The sequence below is a fragment of the Crinia signifera genome, chromosome 9, assembly GCF_055691185.1.
Source record: "Crinia signifera chromosome 9, ASM5569118v1, whole genome shotgun sequence".
In the NCBI taxonomy this organism is placed as follows: domain Eukaryota; kingdom Metazoa; phylum Chordata; class Amphibia; order Anura; family Myobatrachidae; genus Crinia; species Crinia signifera.
Window position 1 is genome coordinate 39,213,240 of NC_139225.1, and position 23,428 is coordinate 39,236,667.

Here is a 23,428-nt window from a genome sequence, read left to right on the forward strand (position 1 = left end):
CAGCTTGCTGTCCCGATAGTTTATATGGCTGCCTGGTCTGTCACGCAGCGCCATGATACACATCCTGAGGGTAAGAAGGGATCGGTTGATGTATCCTCCTTCTTTCATGGTCTGGCCGCTGTTCTTAGTCTGGCTTGCTCGTTCTGATCCCGCAAGGTCTACCATGTACAACTTGCCTGTGCTCACACTATCACTGGCTGTCTGCTTTATGGTGACCTGCAATACTGCATGTGAGCGGGATGAGGTCTTATTAGCGGCTGTGGGAGCTTCTGTGCGCCGCTTGTTGCCCTTCTTCAGCAGGGCCATGGCTTCCTCAGGAGTGCTAAGGGAGAATGTAGAAATCCCTTCTATGTTGGTGTTGCCATTGGGATCCTCTCTGAGGACCAAAGACCTAGAGGAAGGTCTTAATAGGTCTCGGACGGTTTCATTATAGATCTCCGCGTATGATAATGATACAGAGAAATTCTTTTTTTCCCCAGTCTCCTCAATGGCTTTAAACAGGTCCTTCAGGGTGCGATATATTACTCCAGGTTCGCGGTCCTTACCCATCATGGTGAAGGTCTTTCCGGTGCCTGTGGGGCCGTAGGCAAATATGGCAGCATTGTACCCGGACAGGATGTCACCCAATAAGGGCTTCACTGTGGAATCATACACAGTCTCCTGGGTAGCTGCCTGGTCAAACACCTGGTTAAATTGGAATGTTGTTTCTCTTGTCCTGGTGGAGCGCAGGACATCGTTAGGATCCTCACCGGGGTCCTGCAATAGCACTGTCTGTGGTCCGAGCTGGTGTGTGATGCATCGGGCGCGGTTCTTAGTCTCCGTCAAATTAACGGGACGGATGCGCAGAGCGACAGTCATTTGGTGGTCTATAGCTTTATTAGCTTTCGCCTTCTTCATTTTATATCAAACTTCAATCTTCAGAAAAGAGTGAAAAATTATCTGTGTTGGCACAAGTCCAGCAATATTAGATATGACTCAGGAAGCAGTCAGCTGCCAGTGTTCTACCCATCACAGCCCATTGTGACATCATCGGCCCATTGTGACATCATCGGCCCATTGTGACATCACTAGCTGCCATATAGCAGAAGGGCACTGCTATGTATCTCATCCAGGGTCTGCTGTTACAGAAGTGGTATCGTCTTCTGGTCCCCCTGGGATGTCTTACCTCTTACTTATTTACGTGATAAAAGTTAATAGGCACAAAGAACCTTTTATCTCTGCATGTTTGTAGCCATACACAGCAGTGGGAGCAATTGTATTAGTTCTGAAAGAAAATATATGTTGCCCACAGATGCCAGTGGAAGTGCGCCTCCAGTGGCCAAATTATTAATTACTTTAGTATAGTGTGAATACTGCTTCATCTCTCGCGGCACTTTTATAATCAGGAGAAATATACTAACCATGTACAGTTACCTTGTAATAAACCAGCTCATGTCCTCTCTTTCTGCAGTACAATGCATTAAGGACCGCCAAGGATATTATGCTAAGGATCCTTACAAAAACCATGATGGGGACTGGGACAGATGAGGATATGTTAATCCAAATTCTCATCACCAGGGCAGAGGTAACAGGCTATAGTTTGAGAATGGACATTGTGCTGCTAGGAGGACGCAGAGTGTTTCTCACTGATAAGATCACAACATGTGCTGTAAGTGCACATGAGAGTAACCATTTGCTCCCAAACACAGACAATGGCCATTCACACACATTAGGGCCCTTATTCAGATCTGATCGCAGAACAAATTTGTTCTCAAAATGGGCAAAACCATGTGCACTGCAGGTGGGACAGATGTAACATGTGTAGAGAGAGTTAGATTTTGTTTCTGTGCAGGGTAAATACTGACTGCATTATTTTGGCACTGCAATTTAGATTTCAGTTTCAAAACACCACACATAAATGTAACTCTCTCTGCACATGTTACATCTGCCCCACCTGCAGTGCACAAGGTTTTGCCCATATTGAGAACAATTTTGTACTGCGATCAGATCTGAATAAGGGCCTAGGTCAATCCATTTTATTTAACAACATTATCAGAACAATTGGTCTTTTGTTAAAGTTTATTTCACCATTTTTCCAATTGGCTGTATTATAATTTCTATATTGTATCATTTCTGTTCTTGTCATTTGCTACAGATATGCCGGAGCGACTGGATGCTGTGCAGGCTGTTCTGTGGGACAAGGAAATAGGAGTTTGGTTGGACTTTAATATAGAGGATCATAGACACAATCCAAACTTCTACCCCACCAACTTGGCTCCACTTTGGGCCTCATGTTACTCTGGCACGAGGCTGTGGACAAAGCAGTCTCCTACTTAGAGGTCATTAATTATCTTGTATTATATTATTTTTCTATTTGTTCCTAATTGTATTACATACTCCAGGCTTGCCTACCCTCCTGGAATTGCCGTGAGGCTCCCGAAAATCGGGTCCCCCGGGAAGGTGGGCAATCCTCCCGCATTGGCCAGGCAGCCCCCGCACCCCTTTCCCTGCAGCACAAAATGACCTTTTTTTGCGGGTCCGCGAATTACGTTGTTTGACTGTCGTGGGGGTGGGGCTTGATGACGTCTGCCTGTCCCGCCCCCCTGACTTGCTGCTGTCAGCAAGTATGACATACTCCTATGGTATTGATTCCATCTGTTAATATCGAAATTCGTGCAGACCCTAGTGCGGGATCAAAACCTAAACACTTGCCAATACTGAGAGAGCGGTCCAATCAGGAACTATAGGTGCGCCATGTATCCCAGAATTCCAATGGCAGGCCAGGTTCATGCCACTGGAAAAGTTTATTTACAAACGCATTATTACTGGTTACTACTGAAGTAATATGTAAGAATATATATAATGTAATATAACGTATGAAGTAGCTTTTATGAACTTGGCAGAGTATATATAATGGGGTATATTGGTTTGCAAATCCACTGTACTGGTTTCTCATTTCCCTACAGTATTTGGCATGATGTTACATTACCTATTTGCTTTCTCAATGCCAAAACGTAAAAAAAAAAACTTTTTGAAAAATAAAACTGATTTAAAATCTTACTTATATTGTTTGTATTATTTATAAATAGTGATAAAGATTTTCATGAATAGATGAGCAGGACCCTCATCCCTCGTGTGCTTTCCTTCTCTTAATGTCCCATACACTATGCGATTTGGGCCAATTCCGGTAGATCAAGCTGAGATATTGGGTGAAATCGGTCCAAATCGCATGTGTATAATATCCGTTCTGATGCACAGTCCTGTGTTCATCGGAGCGGAGTCGGAGGTTGGACATTCGGCGGGGGATCAGGTGCGACTTCTCCCTTCAGAGAATTTGCATAGTGCATGTGGGCCTTTACTTAAGCCATCTTTGATAGCACCAAACCCTGTGGTTTTCTACCACGCTGATACCCTGCGGATGTAGCTATAGTTATGTGCCCTGTACTTGTCCTCTATTGTATTCAGCTGTAGGTCACTGTTTCCCTCATTTGTATATGTACTCCGTAATTGGGCCCGGGGGATCCTTTGTGGTGCCATATAAATAAAGTATAATAACCATAATAATATGCGACCAGTGGCAAACGCAGGATTTTCAGAAGGGGGTTTCCAGAAGGGCGGAGCAAAGCACGGAGATGGACACTTAGGTGACCCAGTATATGCCGGGTCAGTTTAAGTATTATAGATAGACCAAATGTATATAAATAATATTAATAATAAAAATATATATATATATATATATATATATAAATACATACACATACATACATACATACATACATACATACAGGGGCGTCAACAGCAGTGTAGACCCCTGCGCATAGCAATGTATTGGGGCCCCTGTCAGGAATGTGCTATGAAGCCCCATCACCCATCTACTGGTAGTGTCCTAGCATAATTATTAAAAGATCTATGTATCAGAATCAGAATCAACTTTATTGGCCATGTGTGCTTGTGCACACTAGGAATTTTTTGTGGATCGTATTACATAACAAGAATACAATAAAACCACTAACAGCACACATTATGTATAACTGACTGACGTACCTGGCATTGTCCTGGTTTAAGCCTTTGAGTTATTAAATTATCAATGAGTTGGATATAACGGTTATCATTTATAAATAATTGGCAGCTCTTCCAACACACCCATGGGGTGGCTGCTGAGTGTCGTTTTTTTTTTTGTTGGGGTTTCGCCAGTAGCCCTATTCCCCAGTTTTCCTTCAGGTGTAAAAGTTTCCATACACGTTACAATTATTGAATACAGTATTGTATATAATACTGTATACAATAATTGTAACGTGTATGGGTACCTTTACTGCCAGCCCGATTGCTGTTCATGTGTGCAATGTGTAATGACCAACCTTGAAAGGAGTGTACACCGGAAGATGCTGTGGCTTTGGTCTCAAATTGCGGTTGGGGATTCTTTGCTGGATACATGGAGGAAAATCACGCAGCGGCCTTGCACTTTTTCTCACTTGATAAATATTCCCAGACCTGGGCAGGATCCCACAGCCATGCTCTGGAGGATGAGGGACTTCCGGCAGCACTGTGGTCCCTCTGACGCCCTCGGAAGTCTTATTGGGGACACAGACACGGTTTCTCTCCACTCGCGTCTTGATAAACTTGGCCTTGCTTCCGTAGGTCATTGTGCTGCGGGATTCTTCATAAGCACTATCCGCAGGGCTGATGTGCGTGATCATAACCAATCGGCTTTTCCCGCTCAGTGCTCCCTTTAGCAGCCAGGTCAGCTTGCTGTCCCGATAGTTTATATGGCTGCCTGGTCTGTCACGCAGCGCCATGATACACATCCTGAGGGTAAGAAGGGATCGGTTGATGTATCCTCCTTCTTTCATGGTCTGGCCGCTGTTCTTAGTCTGGCTTGCTCGTTCTGATCCCGCAAGGTCTACCATGTACAACTTGCCTGTGCTCACACTATCACTGGCTGTCTGCTTTATGGTGACCTGCAATACTGCATGTGAGCGGGATGAGGTCTTATTAGCGGCTGTGGGAGCTTCTGTGCGCCGCTTGTTGCCGTTCTTCAGCAGGGCCATGGCTTCCTCAGGAGTGCTAAGGGAGAATGTAGAAATCCCTTCTATGTTGGTGTTGCCATTGGGATCCTCTCTGAGGACCAAAGACCTAGAGGAAGGTCTTAATAGGTCTCGGACGGTTTCATTATAGATCTCCGCGTATGATAATGATACAGAGAAATTCTTTTTTTCCCCAGTCTCCTCAATGGCTTTAAACAGGTCCTTCAGGGTGCGATATATTACTCCAGGTTCGCGGTCCTTACCCATCATGGTGAAGGTCTTTCCGGTGCCTGTGGGGCCGTAGGCAAATATGGCAGCATTGTACCCGGACAGGATGTCACCCAATAAGGGCTTCACTGTGGAATCATACACAGTCTCCTGGGTAGCTGCCTGGTCAAACACCTGGTTAAATTGGAATGTTGTTTCTCTTGTCCTGGTGGAGCGCAGGACATCGTTAGGATCCTCACCGGGGTCCTGCAATAGCACTGTCTGTGGTCCGAGCTGGTGTGTGATGCATCGGGCGCGGTTCTTAGTCTCCGTCAAATTAACGGGACGGATGCGCAGAGCGACAGTCATTTGGTGGTCTATAGCTTTATTAGCTTTCGCCTTCTTCATTTTATATCAAACTTCAATCTTCAGAAAAGAGTGAAAAATTATCTGTGTTGGCACAAGTCCAGCAATATTAGATATGACTCAGGAAGCAGTCAGCTGCCAGTGTTCTACCCATCACAGCCCATTGTGACATCATCGGCCCATTGTGACATCATCGGCCCATTGTGACATCACTAGCTGCCATATAGCAGAAGGGCACTGCTATGTATCTCATCCAGGGTCTGCTGTTACAGAAGTGGTATCGTCTTCTGGTCCCCCTGGGATGTCTTACCTCTTACTTATTTACGTGATAAAAGTTAATAGGCACAAAGAACCTTTTATCTCTGCATGTTTGTAGCCATACACAGCAGTGGGAGCAATTGTATTAGTTCTGAAAGAAAATATATGTTGCCCACAGATGCCAGTGGAAGTGCGCCTCCAGTGGCCAAATTATTAATTACTTTAGTATAGTGTGAATACTGCTTCATCTCTCGCGGCACTTTTATAATCAGGAGAAATATACTAACCATGTACAGTTACCTTGTAATAAACCAGCTCATGTCCTCTCTTTCTGCAGTACAATGCATTAAGGACCGCCAAGGATATTATGCTAAGGATCCTTACAAAAACCATGATGGGGACTGGGACAGATGAGGATATGTTAATCCAAATTCTCATCACCAGGGCAGAGGTAACAGGCTATAGTTTGAGAATGGACATTGTGCTGCTAGGAGGACGCAGAGTGTTTCTCACTGATAAGATCACAACATGTGCTGTAAGTGCACATGAGAGTAACCATTTGCTCCCAAACACAGACAATGGCCATTCACACACATTAGGGCCCTTATTCAGATCTGATCGCAGAACAAATTTGTTCTCAAAATGGGCAAAACCATGTGCACTGCAGGTGGGACAGATGTAACATGTGTAGAGAGAGTTAGATTTTGTTTCTGTGCAGGGTAAATACTGACTGCATTATTTTGACACTGCAATTTAGATTTCAGTTTCAAAACACCACACCCAAATGTAACTCTCTCTGCACATGTTACATCTGCCCCACCTGCAGTGCACAAGGTTTTGCCCATATTGAGAACAATTTTGTACTGCGATCAGATCTGAATAAGGGCCTAGGTCAATCCATTTTATTTAACAACATTATCAGAACAATTGGTCTTTTGTTAAAGTTTATTTCACCATTTTTCCAATTGGCTGTATTATAATTTCTATATTGTATCATTTCTGTTCTTGTCATTTGCTACAGATATGCCGGAGCGACTGGATGCTGTGCAGGCTGTTCTGTGGGACAAGGAAATAGGAGTTTGGTTGGACTTTAATATAGAGGATCATAGACACAATCCAAACTTCTACCCCACCAACTTGGCTCCACTTTGGGCCTCATGTTACTCTGGCACGAGGCTGTGGACAAAGCAGTCTCCTACTTAGAGGTCATTAATTATCTTGTATTATATTATTTTTCTATTTGTTCCTAATTGTATTACATACTCCAGGCTTGCCTACCCTCCTGGAATTGCCGTGAGGCTCCCGAAAATCGGGTCCCCCGGGAAGGTGGGCAATCCTCCCGCATTGGCCAGGCAGCCCCCGCACCCCTTTCCCTGCAGCACAAAATGACCTTTTTTTGCGGGTCCGCGAATTACGTTGTTTGACTGTCGTGGGGGTGGGGCTTGATGGCGTCTGCCTGTCCCGCCCCCCTGACTTGCTGCTGTCAGCAAGTATGACATACTCCTATGGTATTGATTCCATCTGTTAATATCGAAATTCGTGCAGACCCTAGTGCGGGATCAAAACCTAAACACTTGCCAATACTGAGAGAGCGGTCCAATCAGGAACTATAGGTGCGCCATGTATCCCAGAATTCCAATGGCAGGCCAGGTTCATGCCACTGGAAAAGTTTATTTACAAACGCATTATTACTGGTTACTACTGAAGTAATATGTAAGAATATATATAATGTAATATAACGTATGAAGTAGCTTTTATGAACTTGGCAGAGTATATATAATGGGGTATATTGGTTTGCAAATCCACTGTTCTGGTTTCTCATTTCCCTACAGTATTTGGCATGATGTTACATTACCTATTTGCTTTCTCAATGCCAAAACGTAAAAAAAAAAACTTTTTGAAAAATAAAACTGATTTAAAATCTTACTTATATTGTTTGTATTATTTATAAATAGTGATAAAGATTTTCATGAATAGATGAGCAGGACCCTCATCCCTCGTGTGCTTTCCTTCTCTTAATGTCCCATACACTATGCGATTTGGGCCAATTCCGGTAGATCAAGCTGAGATATTGGGTGAAATCGGTCCAAATCGCATGTGTATAATATCCGTTCTGATGCACAGTCCTGTGTTCATCGGAGCGGAGTCGGAGGTTGGACATTCGGCGGGGGATCAGGTGCGACTTCTCCCTTCAGAGAATTTGCATAGTGCATGTGGGCCTTTACTTAAGCCATCTTTGATAGCACCAAACCCTGTGGTTTTCTACCACGCTGATACCCTGCGGATGTAGCTATAGTTATGTGCCCTGTACTTGTCCTCTATTGTATTCAGCTGTAGGTCACTGTTTCCCTCATTTGTATATGTACTCCGTAATTGGGCCCGGGGGATCCTTTGTGGTGCCATATAAATAAAGTATAATAACCATAATAATATGCGACCAGTGGCAAACGCAGGATTTTCAGAAGGGGGTTTCCAGAAGGGCGGAGCAAAGCACGGAGATGGACACTTAGGTGACCCAGTATATGCCGGGTCAGTTTAAGTATTATAGATAGACCAAATGTATATAAATAATATTAATAATAAAAATATATATATATATATATATATAAATACATACACATACATACATACATACATACATACATACAGGGGCGTCAACAGCAGTGTAGACCCCTGCGCATAGCAATGTATTGGGGCCCCTGTCAGGAATGTGCTATGAAGCCCCATCACCCATCTACTGGTAGTGTCCTAGCATAATTATTAAAAGATCTATGTATCAGAATCAGAATCAACTTTATTGGCCATGTGTGCTTGTGCACACTAGGAATTTTTTGTGGATCGTATTACATAACAAGAATACAATAAAACCACTAACAGCACACATTATGTATAACTGACTGACGTACCTGGCATTGTCCTGGTTTAAGCCTTTGAGTTATTAAATTATCAATGAGTTGGATATAACGGTTATCATTTATAAATAATTGGCAGCTCTTCCAACACACCCATGGGGTGGCTGCTGAGTGTCGTTTTTTTTTTTGTTGGGGTTTCGCCAGTAGCCCTATTCCCCAGTTTTCCTTCAGGTGTAAAAGTTTCCATACACGTTACAATTATTGAATACAGTATTGTATATAATACTGTATACAATAATTGTAACGTGTATGGGTACCTTTACTGCCAGCCCGATTGCTGTTCATGTGTGCAATGTGTAATGACCAACCTTGAAAGGAGTGTACACCGGAAGATGCTGTGGCTTTGGTCTCAAATTGCGGTTGGGGATTCTTTGCTGGATACATGGAGGAAAATCACGCAGCGGCCTTGCACTTTTTCTCACTTGATAAATATTCCCAGACCTGGGCAGGATCCCACAGCCATGCTCTGGAGGATGAGGGACTTCCGGCAGCACTGTGGTCCCTCTGACGCCCTCGGAAGTCTTATTGGGGACACAGACACGGTTTCTCTCCACTCGCGTCTTGATAAACTTGGCCTTGCTTCCGTAGGTCATTGTGCTGCGGGATTCTTCATAAGCACTATCCGCAGGGCTGATGTGCGTGATCATAACCAATCGGCTTTTCCCGCTCAGTGCTCCCTTTAGCAGCCAGGTCAGCTTGCTGTCCCGATAGTTTATATGGCTGCCTGGTCTGTCACGCAGCGCCATGATACACATCCTGAGGGTAAGAAGGGATCGGTTGATGTATCCTCCTTCTTTCATGGTCTGGCCGCTGTTCTTAGTCTGGCTTGCTCGTTCTGATCCCGCAAGGTCTACCATGTACAACTTGCCTGTGCTCACACTATCACTGGCTGTCTGCTTTATGGTGACCTGCAATACTGCATGTGAGCGGGATGAGGTCTTATTAGCGGCTGTGGGAGCTTCTGTGCGCCGCTTGTTGCCGTTCTTCAGCAGGGCCATGGCTTCCTCAGGAGTGCTAAGGGAGAATGTAGAAATCCCTTCTATGTTGGTGTTGCCATTGGGATCCTCTCTGAGGACCAAAGACCTAGAGGAAGGTCTTAATAGGTCTCGGACGGTTTCATTATAGATCTCCGCGTATGATAATGATACAGAGAAATTCTTTTTTTCCCCAGTCTCCTCAATGGCTTTAAACAGGTCCTTCAGGGTGCGATATATTACTCCAGGTTCGCGGTCCTTACCCATCATGGTGAAGGTCTTTCCGGTGCCTGTGGGGCCGTAGGCAAATATGGCAGCATTGTACCCGGACAGGATGTCACCCAATAAGGGCTTCACTGTGGAATCATACACAGTCTCCTGGGTAGCTGCCTGGTCAAACACCTGGTTAAATTGGAATGTTGTTTCTCTTGTCCTGGTGGAGCGCAGGACATCGTTAGGATCCTCACCGGGGTCCTGCAATAGCACTGTCTGTGGTCCGAGCTGGTGTGTGATGCATCGGGCGCGGTTCTTAGTCTCCGTCAAATTAACGGGACGGATGCGCAGAGCGACAGTCATTTGGTGGTCTATAGCTTTATTAGCTTTCGCCTTCTTCATTTTATATCAAACTTCAATCTTCAGAAAAGAGTGAAAAATTATCTGTGTTGGCACAAGTCCAGCAATATTAGATATGACTCAGGAAGCAGTCAGCTGCCAGTGTTCTACCCATCACAGCCCATTGTGACATCATCGGCCCATTGTGACATCATCGGCCCATTGTGACATCACTAGCTGCCATATAGCAGAAGGGCACTGCTATGTATCTCATCCAGGGTCTGCTGTTACAGAAGTGGTATCGTCTTCTGGTCCCCCTGGGATGTCTTACCTCTTACTTATTTACGTGATAAAAGTTAATAGGCACAAAGAACCTTTTATCTCTGCATGTTTGTAGCCATACACAGCAGTGGGAGCAATTGTATTAGTTCTGAAAGAAAATATATGTTGCCCACAGATGCCAGTGGAAGTGCGCCTCCAGTGGCCAAATTATTAATTACTTTAGTATAGTGTGAATACTGCTTCATCTCTCGCGGCACTTTTATAATCAGGAGAAATATACTAACCATGTACAGTTACCTTGTAATAAACCAGCTCATGTCCTCTCTTTCTGCAGTACAATGCATTAAGGACCGCCAAGGATATTATGCTAAGGATCCTTACAAAAACCATGATGGGGACTGGGACAGATGAGGATATGTTAATCCAAATTCTCATCACCAGGGCAGAGGTAACAGGCTATAGTTTGAGAATGGACATTGTGCTGCTAGGAGGACGCAGAGTGTTTCTCACTGATAAGATCACAACATGTGCTGTAAGTGCACATGAGAGTAACCATTTGCTCCCAAACACAGACAATGGCCATTCACACACATTAGGGCCCTTATTCAGATCTGATCGCAGAACAAATTTGTTCTCAAAATGGGCAAAACCATGTGCACTGCAGGTGGGACAGATGTAACATGTGTAGAGAGAGTTAGATTTTGTTTCTGTGCAGGGTAAATACTGACTGCATTATTTTGACACTGCAATTTAGATTTCAGTTTCAAAACACCACACCACACCACACCTCTCTCTGCACATGTTACATCTGCCCCACCTGCAGTGCACAAGGTTTTGCCCATATTGAGAACAATTTTGTACTGCGATCAGATCTGAATAAGGGCCTAGGTCAATCCATTTTATTTAACAACATTATCAGAACAATTGGTCTTTTGTTAAAGTTTATTTCACCATTTTTCCAATTGGCTGTATTATAATTTCTATATTGTATCATTTCTGTTCTTGTCATTTGCTACAGATATGCCGGAGCGACTGGATGCTGTGCAGGCTGTTCTGTGGGACAAGGAAATAGGAGTTTGGTTGGACTTTAATATAGAGGATCATAGACACAATCCAAACTTCTACCCCACCAACTTGGCTCCACTTTGGGCCTCATGTTACTCTGGCACGAGGCTGTGGACAAAGCAGTCTCCTACTTAGAGGTCATTAATTATCTTGTATTAGATTATTTTTCTATTTGTTCCTAATTGTATTACATACTCCAGGCTTGCCTACCCTCCTGGAATTGCCGTGAGGCTCCCGAAAATCGGGTCCCCCGGGAAGGTGGGCAATCCTCCCGCATTGGCCAGGCAGCCCCCGCACCCCCTTCCCTGCAGCACAAAATGACCTTTTTTTGCGGGTCCGCGAATTACGTTGTTTGACTGTCGTGGGGGTGGGGCTTGATGACGTCTGCCTGTCCCGCCCCCCTGACTTGCTGCTGTCAGCAAGTATGACATACTCCTATGGTATTGATTCCATCTGTTAATATCGAAATTCGTGCAGACCCTAGTGCGGGATCAAAACCTAAACACTTGCCAATACTGAGAGAGCGGTCCAATCAGGAACTATAGGTGCGCCATGTATCCCAGAATTCCAATGGCAGGCCAGGTTCATGCCACTGGAAAAGTTTATTTACAAACGCATTATTACTGGTTACTACTGAAGTAATATGTAAGAATATATATAATGTAATATAACGTATGAAGTAGCTTTTATGAACTTGGCAGAGTATATATAATGGGGTATATTGGTTTGCAAATCCACTGTACTGGTTTCTCATTTCCCTACAGTATTTGGCATGATGTTACATTACCTATTTGCTTTCTCAATGCCAAAACGTAAAAAAAAAAACTTTTTGAAAAATAAAACTGATTTAAAATCTTACTTATATTGTCTGTATTATTTATAAATAGTGATAAAGATTTTCATGAATAGATGAGCAGGACCCTCATCCCTCGTGTGCTTTCCTTCTCTTAATGTCCCATACACTATGCGATTTGGGCCAATTCCGGTAGATCAAGCTGAGATATTGGGTGAAATCGGTCCAAATCGCATGTGTATAATATCCGTTCTGATGCACAGTCCTGTGTTCATCGGAGCGGAGTCGGAGGTTGGACATTCGGCGGGGGATCAGGTGCGACTTCTCCCTTCAGAGAATTTGCATAGTGCATGTGGGCCTTTACTTAAGCCATCTTTGATAGCACCAAACCCTGTGGTTTTCTACCACGCTGATACCCTGCGGATGTAGCTATAGTTATGTGCCCTGTACTTGTCCTCTATTGTATTCAGCTGTAGGTCACTGTTTCCCTCATTTGTATATATACTCCGTAATTGGGCCCGGGGGATCCTTTGTGGTGCCATATAAATAAAGTATAATAACCATAATAATATGCGACCAGTGGCAAACGCAGGATTTTCAGAAGGGGGTTTCCAGAAGGGCGGAGCAAAGCACGGAGATGGACACTTAGGTGACCCAGTATATGCCGGGTCAGTTTATGTATTATAGATAGACCAAATGTATATAAATAATATTAATAATAAAAATATATATATATATATATATACATACATACACATACATACATACATACATACATACAGGGGCGTCAACAGCAGTGTAGACCCCTGCGCATAGCAATGTATTGGGGCCCCTGTCAGGAATGTGCTATGAAGCCCCATCACCCATCTACTGGTAGTGTCCTAGCATAATTATTAAAAGATCTATGTATCAGAATCAGAATCAACTTTATTGGCCATGTGTGCTTGTGCACACTAGGAATTTTTTGTGGATCGTATTACATAACAAGAATACAATAAAACCACTAACAGCACACATTATGTATAACTGACTGACGTACCTGGCATTGTCCTGGTTTAAGCCTTTGAGTTATTAAATTATCAATGAGTTGGATATAACGGTTATCATTTATAAATAACTAGGTGATTCATCGCGCCCTACGGGCGCTCTTCACACCGTCGTAAGGGCCTGCACCCCCTTCATTTGTGAACATTTGTATATGAGAAATATGGTTAGAATTGTATGTAAGATGGCCTGTATTGCAACTTGAGTTATAGGTGAAATGTGTTAAATAGAGAGCATATGATGTGGAAGGGGGTGTGTATTGTTTTGTTTAATTAAAAAGCGGTTACAGAGTAAGATGTACATTGATAGTGTGGATGGTACAGTGACATTTGTGGGTGTGGGGGGGGGGGCTGTGTGTGCATGTTGTTTAGGTGTGTGTGTGCAATAGTATAGTAGGGTGTTTCTGAGTCAGCGGCTCCCCACTGGCGGAGGTCACGACACAGGAAAACAGGAGGCTGGGTAGTGATAGGGGTGTGTGGGCATAAGGGGGACTAAAGAGGAGTGTGGGAGATACTGTGCAGCTTCTGCCAGTGGGTGAGGGTCCAGCGTGGCAGTACAGGAGTACAGGATGGTGGCCCTTAGTCAGTGTCTCCTCCTACTGGGTGGGAGTTCGGGTGCATAAGAGCAGGAGGCTGGGCTATGAGGCATGATAGGGGCATGTGGGCAAAACAGCGCCAGCGACTCCCCAGTGGTGGAAGTTACGGTTCAGGAGAGCAGGAAGCTGGGTAGTGATAGGGGTGTGTGAGTATATGGGGGACTAAAGAGGGGCTTAGGGGTGCCGTGAATTGCGGGAGGGGCGCAGAGGGTGCCATGAATCAAGGGAGGGAGGGGGCGCAGGTGTCTGTGAATCGCGGGAGAGGGCGGGGTCCGCAAAGCGTGGGAGGGGGCGTGAATTGCGCGAGGGGGGGTTGCGAATCGCGGGAGGGGGGGTGCGCGGGGGGTCCGTGAATTGCGGGAGGGGGGGGGGACACGGGGCGCGATGAATCACCTAGTTGGTTATATATTCTTGTAGAAGGATGGTAGGATGTTGCTGTCATTCAGAATGCAGTAAAAGATCTGACTTAAAACACCTACAGTAAAACAGAACAGGTGTTATATATTATACAAAGAATTGGTTGATGATGTGTAGGTTGACGTGCAAAAAATTGCTACACGAAAAAATCAACACAAAGTTCAACACATGTAAATGTTGACATAAGTGTGGCACTTCATCGGTGTCGACACATCAGAATGAATATGAAAACATTGAAAAAAGAAAAATAAATCTTCAAAAACTCATGTCAACCTTTTTCATTGTCGACCATAGCCGTGCATGTGCCATTTAATCCTGGGGTTGCCGTGAATCGCGAGCGGGAGTGGGGGGGGGAGGGAGGAGGTGAGGGGTGTCCGCGAATCACGGGAGGAGGGGTCGTGGGTGGATGCGTGAATTGCGGGAGGGGGGGTCGCGGGGGGGGTGTGGGTTCCGCGAATCGTGGGAGGGGGGGGCGGGGGTTGCAGTGAATCGCGGGAGGGTGGGTTGTGGGGGGGTGGGGTTGCCGCAATGACAGGAGGGGGGGTCAGGGGTGGGGAATCGCGGTTGGGGGGGTCGTGGGGGGCACCGTGAACCTCGCGAGGGGGGCCCAGGGGGTTGGCGTGAATCGCGGGAGGGGGGGTCGCGGGGTGCCGCGAATTGCAGGAGGGGGGGTGTCACGGGGTGCGGCCGCGAATCGCGGGAATCACCGGGGATGCCGCAAATTGCGGGGGGTGTGCTGCAAATCGCGGGAGGGGGGTTCGCGCGAATCGCCACAAGGTCAACACATGTAATTGTTGACATAAGTGTGGCACTTCATTGGTGTCCATGTCGACACATGAGAATGAATATGAAGACATTGAAAAAGTGAAAAATAAATCTTGTCAACCTTTTTCATTGTCGACCATAGCCATGTCAGTGTTTTGCATGTGCCATTTAATCGTGGGGATGCCGTGAATTGCGGGAGGGGGGGTCAGGGGGGGGGGTGCCGCGAATCGTGGGAGGGGGGGTGCGGGGTGTTGCAGTGGATCGCGGGAGGGTGGGTCGCCGGGGCGGGTGGTTGGCGCAATGACAGGAGGGGGGTCATTGGTGGGGAATCGCGGTTGGGGGGGTCGTGGGGGGCACCGTGAACCTCGCGAGGGGGGCCCCAGGGGGTTGGCACGAATCGCGGGAGGGGGGGTCGCGGGGTGCCGCGTATCGCAGGAGGGGGGGTGTCACAGGGTGGGGCCGCGAATCGCGGGAGTCACCAGGGGTGCCACAAATTGCGGGGGGTGTGCTGCAAATCGCGGGAGGGGGGTTGCGGGGGGTGCCGCGAATCGCCACAAGAAAAAATCAACACAGAAAGGTCAACACATGTAAATGTTGACATAAGTGTGGCACTTCATTGGTGTCCATGTCGACACATGACAATGAATATGAAAACATTGAAAAAGTGAAAAATAAATCTTGTCAACCTTTTTCATTGTCGACCATAGCCATGTCAGTGTTTTGCATGTGCCATTTAATCGTGGGGATGCCGTGAATGGGGGGGAGGGAGGGAGGTGCATACCCAACATAACCCTCTCCAGGAGGGACACATTGCTCTGTTTCTGGACTTTCTTCTTAATTTATGGATTACCATCACCTGTGCTTAAACACCTTTCTTATCAATTACCCTGTTTAAAACAGGTGATGACAATCCTAAATTAAGATGGAAGTTCACAAACAGAGCATTCTGTCCCTCCTGGAGAGGGTCATGTTGGGAGGTATGTGGGGCGATCAGCTGGTGTGTCTGGTGAGTAGCTGTGTCTTTGCTGGGTAACATGGGGAGGCAGAGGGTGTCTGGTACTGTGCATACCTCCCAACATGACCTATGCCAGGAGGGACACAATGCTCTGCCGTTGGACTTTCTTCCTAATGTATGATTACCTCCATCTGTGTTGAACAGGTTAATTGATAGGAAAGGTGCTTCAACACAGGTGATGGCAATCATACATTAAAAGGAAAGTGCAGGAGCAGAACATTGTGTCCCTCCTATGACTGTGGGCTCACTGGGCTGGTTCTCTGTCATGTGAGTCAGAGGCTCCACCCAGCGTTACAGCTTCAGACACACTTTGAGTGACAGATGTAGCCAAATACATAAGAGATTGGCAGCTCTTCCAACACACCCATGGGGTGGCTGCTGAGTGTCGTTTTTTTTTTGTTGGGGTTTCGCCAGTAGCCCTATTCCCCAGTTTTCCTTCAGGTGTAAAAGTTTCCATACACGTTACAATTATTGAATACAGTATTGTATATAATACTGTATACAATAATTGTGACGTGTATGGGTACCTTTACTGCCAGCCTGATTGCTGTTCATGTGTGCAATGTGTAATGACCAACCTTGAAAGGAGTGTACACCGGAAGATGCTGTGGCTTTGGTCTCAAATTGCGGTTGGGGATTCTTTGCTGGATACATGGAGGAAAATCACGCAGTGGCCTTGCACTTTTTCTCACTTGATAAATATTCCCAGACCTGGGCAGGATCCCACGGCCATGCTCTGGAGGATGAGGGACTTCCGGCAGCACTGTGGTCCCTCTGACACCCTCGGAAGTCTTATTGGGGACACAGACACGGTTTCTCTCCACTCGCGTCTTGATAAACTTGGCCTTGCTTCCGTAGGTCATTGTGCTGCGGGATTCTTCATAAGCACTATCCGCAGGGCTGATGTGCGTGATCATAACCAATCGGCTTTTCCCGCTCAGTGCTCCCTTTAGCAGCCAGGTCAGCTTGCTGTCCCGATAGTTTATATGGCTGCCTGGTCTGTCACGCAGCGCCATGATACACATCCTGAGGGTAAGAAGGGATCGGTTGATGTATCCTCCTTCTTTCATGGTCTGGCCGCTGTTCTTAGTCTGGCTTGCTCGTTCTGATCCCGCAAGGTCTACCATGTACAACTTGCCTGTGCTCACACTATCACTGGCTGTCTGCTTTATGGTGACCTGCAATACTGCATGTGAGCGGGATGAGGTCTTATTAGCGGCTGTGGGAGCTTCTGTGCGCCGCTTGTTGCCCTTCTTCAGCAGGGCCATGGCTTCCTCAGGAGTGCTAAGGGAGAATGTAGAAATCCCTTCTATGTTGGTGTTGCCATTGGGATCCTCTCTGAGGACCAAAGACCTAGAGGAAGGTCTTAATAGGTCTCGGACGGTTTCATTATAGATCTCCGCGTATGATAATGATACGGAGAAATTATTTTTTTCCCCAGTCTCCTCAATGGCTTTAAACAGGTCCTTCAGGGTGCGATATATTACTCCAGGTTCGCGGTCCTTACCCATCATGGTGAAGGTCTTTCCGGTGCCTGTGGGGCCGTAGGCAAATATGGCAGCATTGTACCCGGACAGGATGTCACCCAATAAGGGCTTCACTGTGGAATCATACACAGTCTCCTGGGTAGCTGCCTGGTCAAACACCTGGTTAAATTGGAATGTTGTTTCTCTTGTCCTGGTGGAGCGCAGGACATCGTTAGGATCCTCACCGGGGTCCTGCAATAGCACTGTCTGTGGTCCGAGCTGGTGTGTGATGCATCGGGCGCGGTTCTTAGTCTCCGTCAAATTAACGGGACGGATGCGCAGAGCGACAGTCATTTGGTGGTCTATAGCTTTATTAGCTTTCGCCTTCTTCATTTTATATCAAACTTCAATCTTCAGAAAAGAGTGAAAAATTATCTGTGTTGGCACAAGTCCAGCAATATTAGATATGACTCAGGAAGCAGTCAGCTGCCAGTGTTCTACCCATCACAGCCCATTGTGACATCATCGGCCCATTGTGACATCATCGGCCCATTGTGACATCACTAGCTGCCATATAGCAGAAGGGCACTGCTATGTATCTCATCCAGGGTCTGCTGTTACAGAAGTGGTATCGTCTTCTGGTCCCCCTGGGATGTCTTACCTCTTACTTATTTACGTGATAAAAGTTAATAGGCACAAAGAACCTTTTATCTCTGCATGTTTGTAGCCATACACAGCAGTGGGAGCAATTGTATTAGTTCTGAAAGAAAATATATGTTGCCCACAGATGCCAGTGGAAGTGCGCCTCCAGTGGCCAAATTATTAATTACTTTAGTATAGTGTGAATACTGCTTCATCTCTCGCGGCACTTTTATAATCAGGAGAAATATACTAACCATGTACAGTTACCTTGTAATAAACCAGCTCATGTCCTCTCTTTCTGCAGTACAATGCATTAAGGACCGCCAAGGATATTATGCTAAGGATCCTTACAAAAACCATGATGGGGACTGGGACAGATGAGGATATGTTAATCCAAATTCTCATCACCAGGGCAGAGGTAACAGGCTATAGTTTGAGAATGGACATTGTGCTGCTAGGAGGACGCAGAGTGTTTCTCACTGATAAGATCACAACATGTGCTGTAAGTGCACATGAGAGTAACCATTTGCTCCCAAACACAGACAATGGCCATTCACACACATTAGGGCCCTTATTCAGATCTGATCGCAGAACAAATTTGTTCTCAAAATGGGCAAAACCATGTGCACTGCAGGTGGGACAGATGTAACATGTGTAGAGAGAGTTAGATTTTGTTTCTGTGCAGGGTAAATACTGACTGCATTATTTTGACACTGCAATTTAGATTTCAGTTTCAAAACACCACACCCAAATGTAACTCTCTCTGCACATGTTACATCTGCCCCACCTGCAGTGCACAAGGTTTTGCCCATATTGAGAACAATTTTGTACTGCGATCAGATCTGAATAAGGGCCTAGGTCAATCCATTTTATTTAACAACATTATCAGAACAATTGGTCTTTTGTTAAAGTTTATTTCACCATTTTTCCAATTGGCTGTATTATAATTTCTATATTGTATCATTTCTGTTCTTGTCATTTGCTACAGATATGCCGGAGCGACTGGATGCTGTGCAGGCTGTTCTGTGGGACAAGGAAATAGGAGTTTGGTTGGACTTTAATATAGAGGATCATAGACACAATCCAAACTTCTACCCCACCAACTTGGCTCCACTTTGGGCCTCATGTTACTCTGGCACGAGGCTGTGGACAAAGCAGTCTCCTACTTAGAGGTCATTAATTATCTTGTATTATATTATTTTTCTATTTGTTCCTAATTGTATTACATACTCCAGGCTTGCCTACCCTCCTGGAATTGCCGTGAGGCTCCCGAAAATCGGGTCCCCCGGGAAGGTGGGCAATCCTCCCGCATTGGCCAGGCAGCCCCCGCACCCCTTTCCCTGCAGCACAAAATGACCTTTTTTTGCGGGTCCGCGAATTACGTTGTTTGACTGTCGTGGGGGTGGGGCTTGATGACGTCTGCCTGTCCCGCCCCCCTGACTTGCTGCTGTCAGCAAGTATGACATACTCCTATGGTATTGATTCCATCTGTTAATATCGAAATTCGTGCAGACCCTAGTGCGGGATCAAAACCTAAACACTTGCCAATACTGAGAGAGCGGTCCAATCAGGAACTATAGGTGCGCCATGTATCCCAGAATTCCAATGGCAGGCCAGGTTCATGCCACTGGAAAAGTTTATTTACAAACGCATTATTACTGGTTACTACTGAAGTAATATGTAAGAATATATATAATGTAATATAATGTATGAAGTAGCTTTTATGAACTTGGCAGAGTATATATAATGGGGTATATTGGTTTGCAAATCCACTGTACTGGTTTCTCATTTCCCTACAGTATTTGGCATGATGTTACATTACCTATTTGCTTTCTCAATGCCAAAACGTAAAAATAAAAAACTTTTTGAAAAATAAAACTGATTTAAAATCTTACTTATATTGTCTGTATTATTTATAAATAGTGATAAAGATTTTCATGAATAGATGAGCAGGACCCTCATCCCTCGTGTGCTTTCCTTCTCTTAATGTCCCATACACTATGCGATTTGGGCCAATTCCGGTAGATCAAGCTGAGATATTGGGTGAAATCAGTCCAAATCGCATGTGTATAATATCCGTTCTGATGCACAGTCCTGTGTTCATCGGAGCGGAGTCGGAGGTTGGACATTCGGCGGGGGATCAGGTGCGACTTCTCCCTTCAGAGAATTTGCATAGTGCATGTGGGCCTTTACTTAAGCCATCTTTGATAGCACCAAACCCTGTGGTTTTCTACCACGCTGATACCCTGCGGATGTAGCTATAGTTATGTGCCCTGTACTTGTCCTCTATTGTATTCAGCTGTAGGTCACTGTTTCCCTCATTTGTATATGTACTCTGTAATTGGGCCCGGGGGATCCTTTGTGGTGCCATATAAATAAAGTATAATAACCATAATAATATGAAGCGTAGCTCATGCTTCTGGGGGCTGGCGAAAGAATCATCAGCCCCCCAGCCATCAGACGGGGGCGTGCGTGTACAAGACGCTTGCGTGCCCCACTCTGACGGAACTCCCACGCTGCCGTCCGGTGCCCCCCAGCACCACCCCCTAACCCTGCCAGTCTCCCTGAAGTGGAGACGGGCAGGGTCACGCCTCCTAGTGCTTGCGCTTCCCAGTCCAATGGAGTCCCTCTCCGCCAGCGCTCACCAGCGGGGACATTGTGAGAATGAGAGGGGCTCCATCTGTACTTAGTGCCTGATTCAGACCTGTTTGCTAGGCTGTGTATTATTCACCAGTTGACTTTTCCAGCACTCGCTATCCGCCAAATTGGGGGCATGTGTATTTCCATACGACTGCATACGGATATGACAATTTCAGGCGTATTCGTGTTTGTAAATTTCCCCCAATGGGTTCTGTATCATGGGCCTGATCTCTGTTGTGCAAATTCACACAGCAGCCTATTATCAATAGGCGGGGCATGCATCTGGGCCACAATGCGCAATCCATCCAGCAATGAAATCCTGCTGCTTCTTTTGTTCACTAGCCGTTTACAAGGTGATTGGCCGAAATCCAGCTTCTAGGGAAACTGGCCTTTTAATGGGCGTGCTAAACAAATGCCGACATGCCAGAATAAATGCAGGCGTGACTAGGGAACACGCATGCATCAAAGAGCGTTTTAGGGGAGGGTGTGTGACGTCAGACCGGCCTCCATCAGGCAGATTTCATTGCAGCTTCTGAGTAAGTCCTGGGCTACTCAGAGCCTGCGAACAGTGGTGACCAGTGGGTAAATCATTTGACGGCGAGTGGCTCGCAAATGTTTTTGGAAATATACGCAAGGCTGCAAAGTCTTTGCAAGCTGTACACATGTATTCGCACAGTGTACACAGAGGGGCGTATTCAATGCTTTCTGTGAGATGTGACAGCGAGCAGTGCTGCCTGCTCACTGTCACAGCTCGCAGGGTCAGTATTCAACTGACTCCCCTGCACATGCCGTTTCCCCCTCGTTCGGTTTTTGGAGCGAGGGGGAAACGGCATATGCAGCCGCTAAAACAGCGAGATTCGCGGCTAAATGCAGCAAACTCCCTGCATTAGCTGTGAGCCCTGCTGTTTGGGGGAATCCTCGCTGTCCTCTGACATTCCCCCAGAACATTGAAAAGGACGAGCAGCCGGTGTTAAATGGCGAGGATTGCTTGTTTTTGTTGATCCCCGGCCGCATTGAATACACCTCATTGATCCGCTAGGTGGCGTTTCACTCATGCAGGCGGCGTTTACCTGATAGCTGGCCACTGCAAATTAGAATCCATACCCCATGTAAACATGGTCGCAATGTCAACAGTGACCTTGATGATGCCAACTTTAGAATGCTATCAAAAAGTGAGGCCAGTGCTGAGTAACGAGTTCCAGCTCCAGCAGTCTTTCACTGGTGGTGCAGCAACATCAGGGGATGGGGTGTCCAGGAGTCATCTGTTCCAGTGGTCTGCACCCTAACCCCACATCCTAACCAAAATGCATTATTACAGATGTCAACATCGTGAACATTTAAAAAATGCCGACATGAATGTCAACATGGTGACTATATCCCCAAATGATATATAATACTACTTCCCAGCTCATCGAAGTGACGGAACATATCAGTCATGCAAGCGCCGATGGCTGTGCCCCCCAAATAAAGCAACAATTGAATGGTTTGATCTGGCACCATCTAGTGCAGGCACATCCAAACTATGGCCCTCCAGCTGTTGTGAAACTACAAGTACCATCATGCCTTGCCACAGTTTTGCTATAAGGGAATGTTAAAACTATGACAAGGAATGCTGGCATGTGTAATTTCACAACAGCTAGAGGGCCACAGTTTGGCCCTGCCTGATTTAGTGGCTGCACAACACTTGAATTCCCCCAACAGAGGCAAGGAGCATCATTAGCCTTTAATTATATAGGATTATGTCTGTACCAGTATAATGTCAAACCTACTGCCTGGTAAATAGAACAACCCTGCTCTCAAGAACAGGCTGCTGGAAAAGAAAATACAAGTCCTGATATTTGCACTTAAATGCCAAGCAAATGGCAATGATCTATATCTCCAGCAGATCCTCAGTTAGTTGGTCTGTGATAATACCTCCGCTTGCACCGTGTGTACTCCGTCACCGTAATGCTGGGGGAAGACATTTTCTCAGATTAGCCGACTGCAAACAAGGGTAATGATTCCGCTAGACTGCGTATACTCGCAGCCTAGCAAACAGATCAGTACCCCCCCAACCCCGCTAGCACGCGAGGGGATGTGTATGAAAACATATACCCGCGCATGCATCCGAATGGGAGAGAATCTAATGATTTCCCGTTCGGTAATAAAAATCATTTTAATATGATTTATTTCCGCCACAGATTGACAAAAAGGGGAGGGGCTGACACCCAGCGTTTTCATGGGGACGTCCATAAAATGCTGTGCGTTCCCCTGCCACCACCCCCCTGTATGGAACTAATGGATCGGCGAGTGTGTAACTCGCCAAAACCATTCCCTCCTGGGGTTTGCGCATGTCTTCAGACACGGGGACAAATTCGGACCTAAACGTATGGGTCTGAATCGGCCCCATAATTGCATACATGTGTCATGCAAAAAGACAATTATCCATATAA

At 45.9% G+C, this 23,428-nt stretch overlaps 1 long non-coding RNA gene across 9 annotated transcripts in view; it reads left to right on the forward strand.

Annotated features, from left to right (window-relative positions):
* LOC146035452 (uncharacterized) overlaps positions 1 to 19,681 on the forward strand; it is a 48,915-nt gene extending 29,234 nt beyond the window's left edge. For 5 of the 9 annotated variants that reach the window (XR_014460651.1, XR_014460657.1, XR_014460652.1 and 2 more), the window contains 4 exons: positions 2,135 to 2,318; positions 6,856 to 7,039; positions 11,573 to 11,756; positions 19,345 to 19,681. This is a non-coding gene — a long non-coding RNA (uncharacterized LOC146035452). Of the gene's footprint in view, positions 1 to 1,450; positions 1,565 to 2,134; positions 2,319 to 6,171; positions 6,286 to 6,855; positions 7,040 to 10,888; positions 11,003 to 11,572; positions 11,757 to 18,660; positions 18,775 to 19,344 lie in introns of all 9 variants that reach the window. The other 4 variants (XR_014460653.1, XR_014460654.1, XR_014460656.1 and 1 more) reach the window with 4 other exon arrangements.
* Positions 19,682 to 23,428: the final 3,747 nt, after the last annotated feature.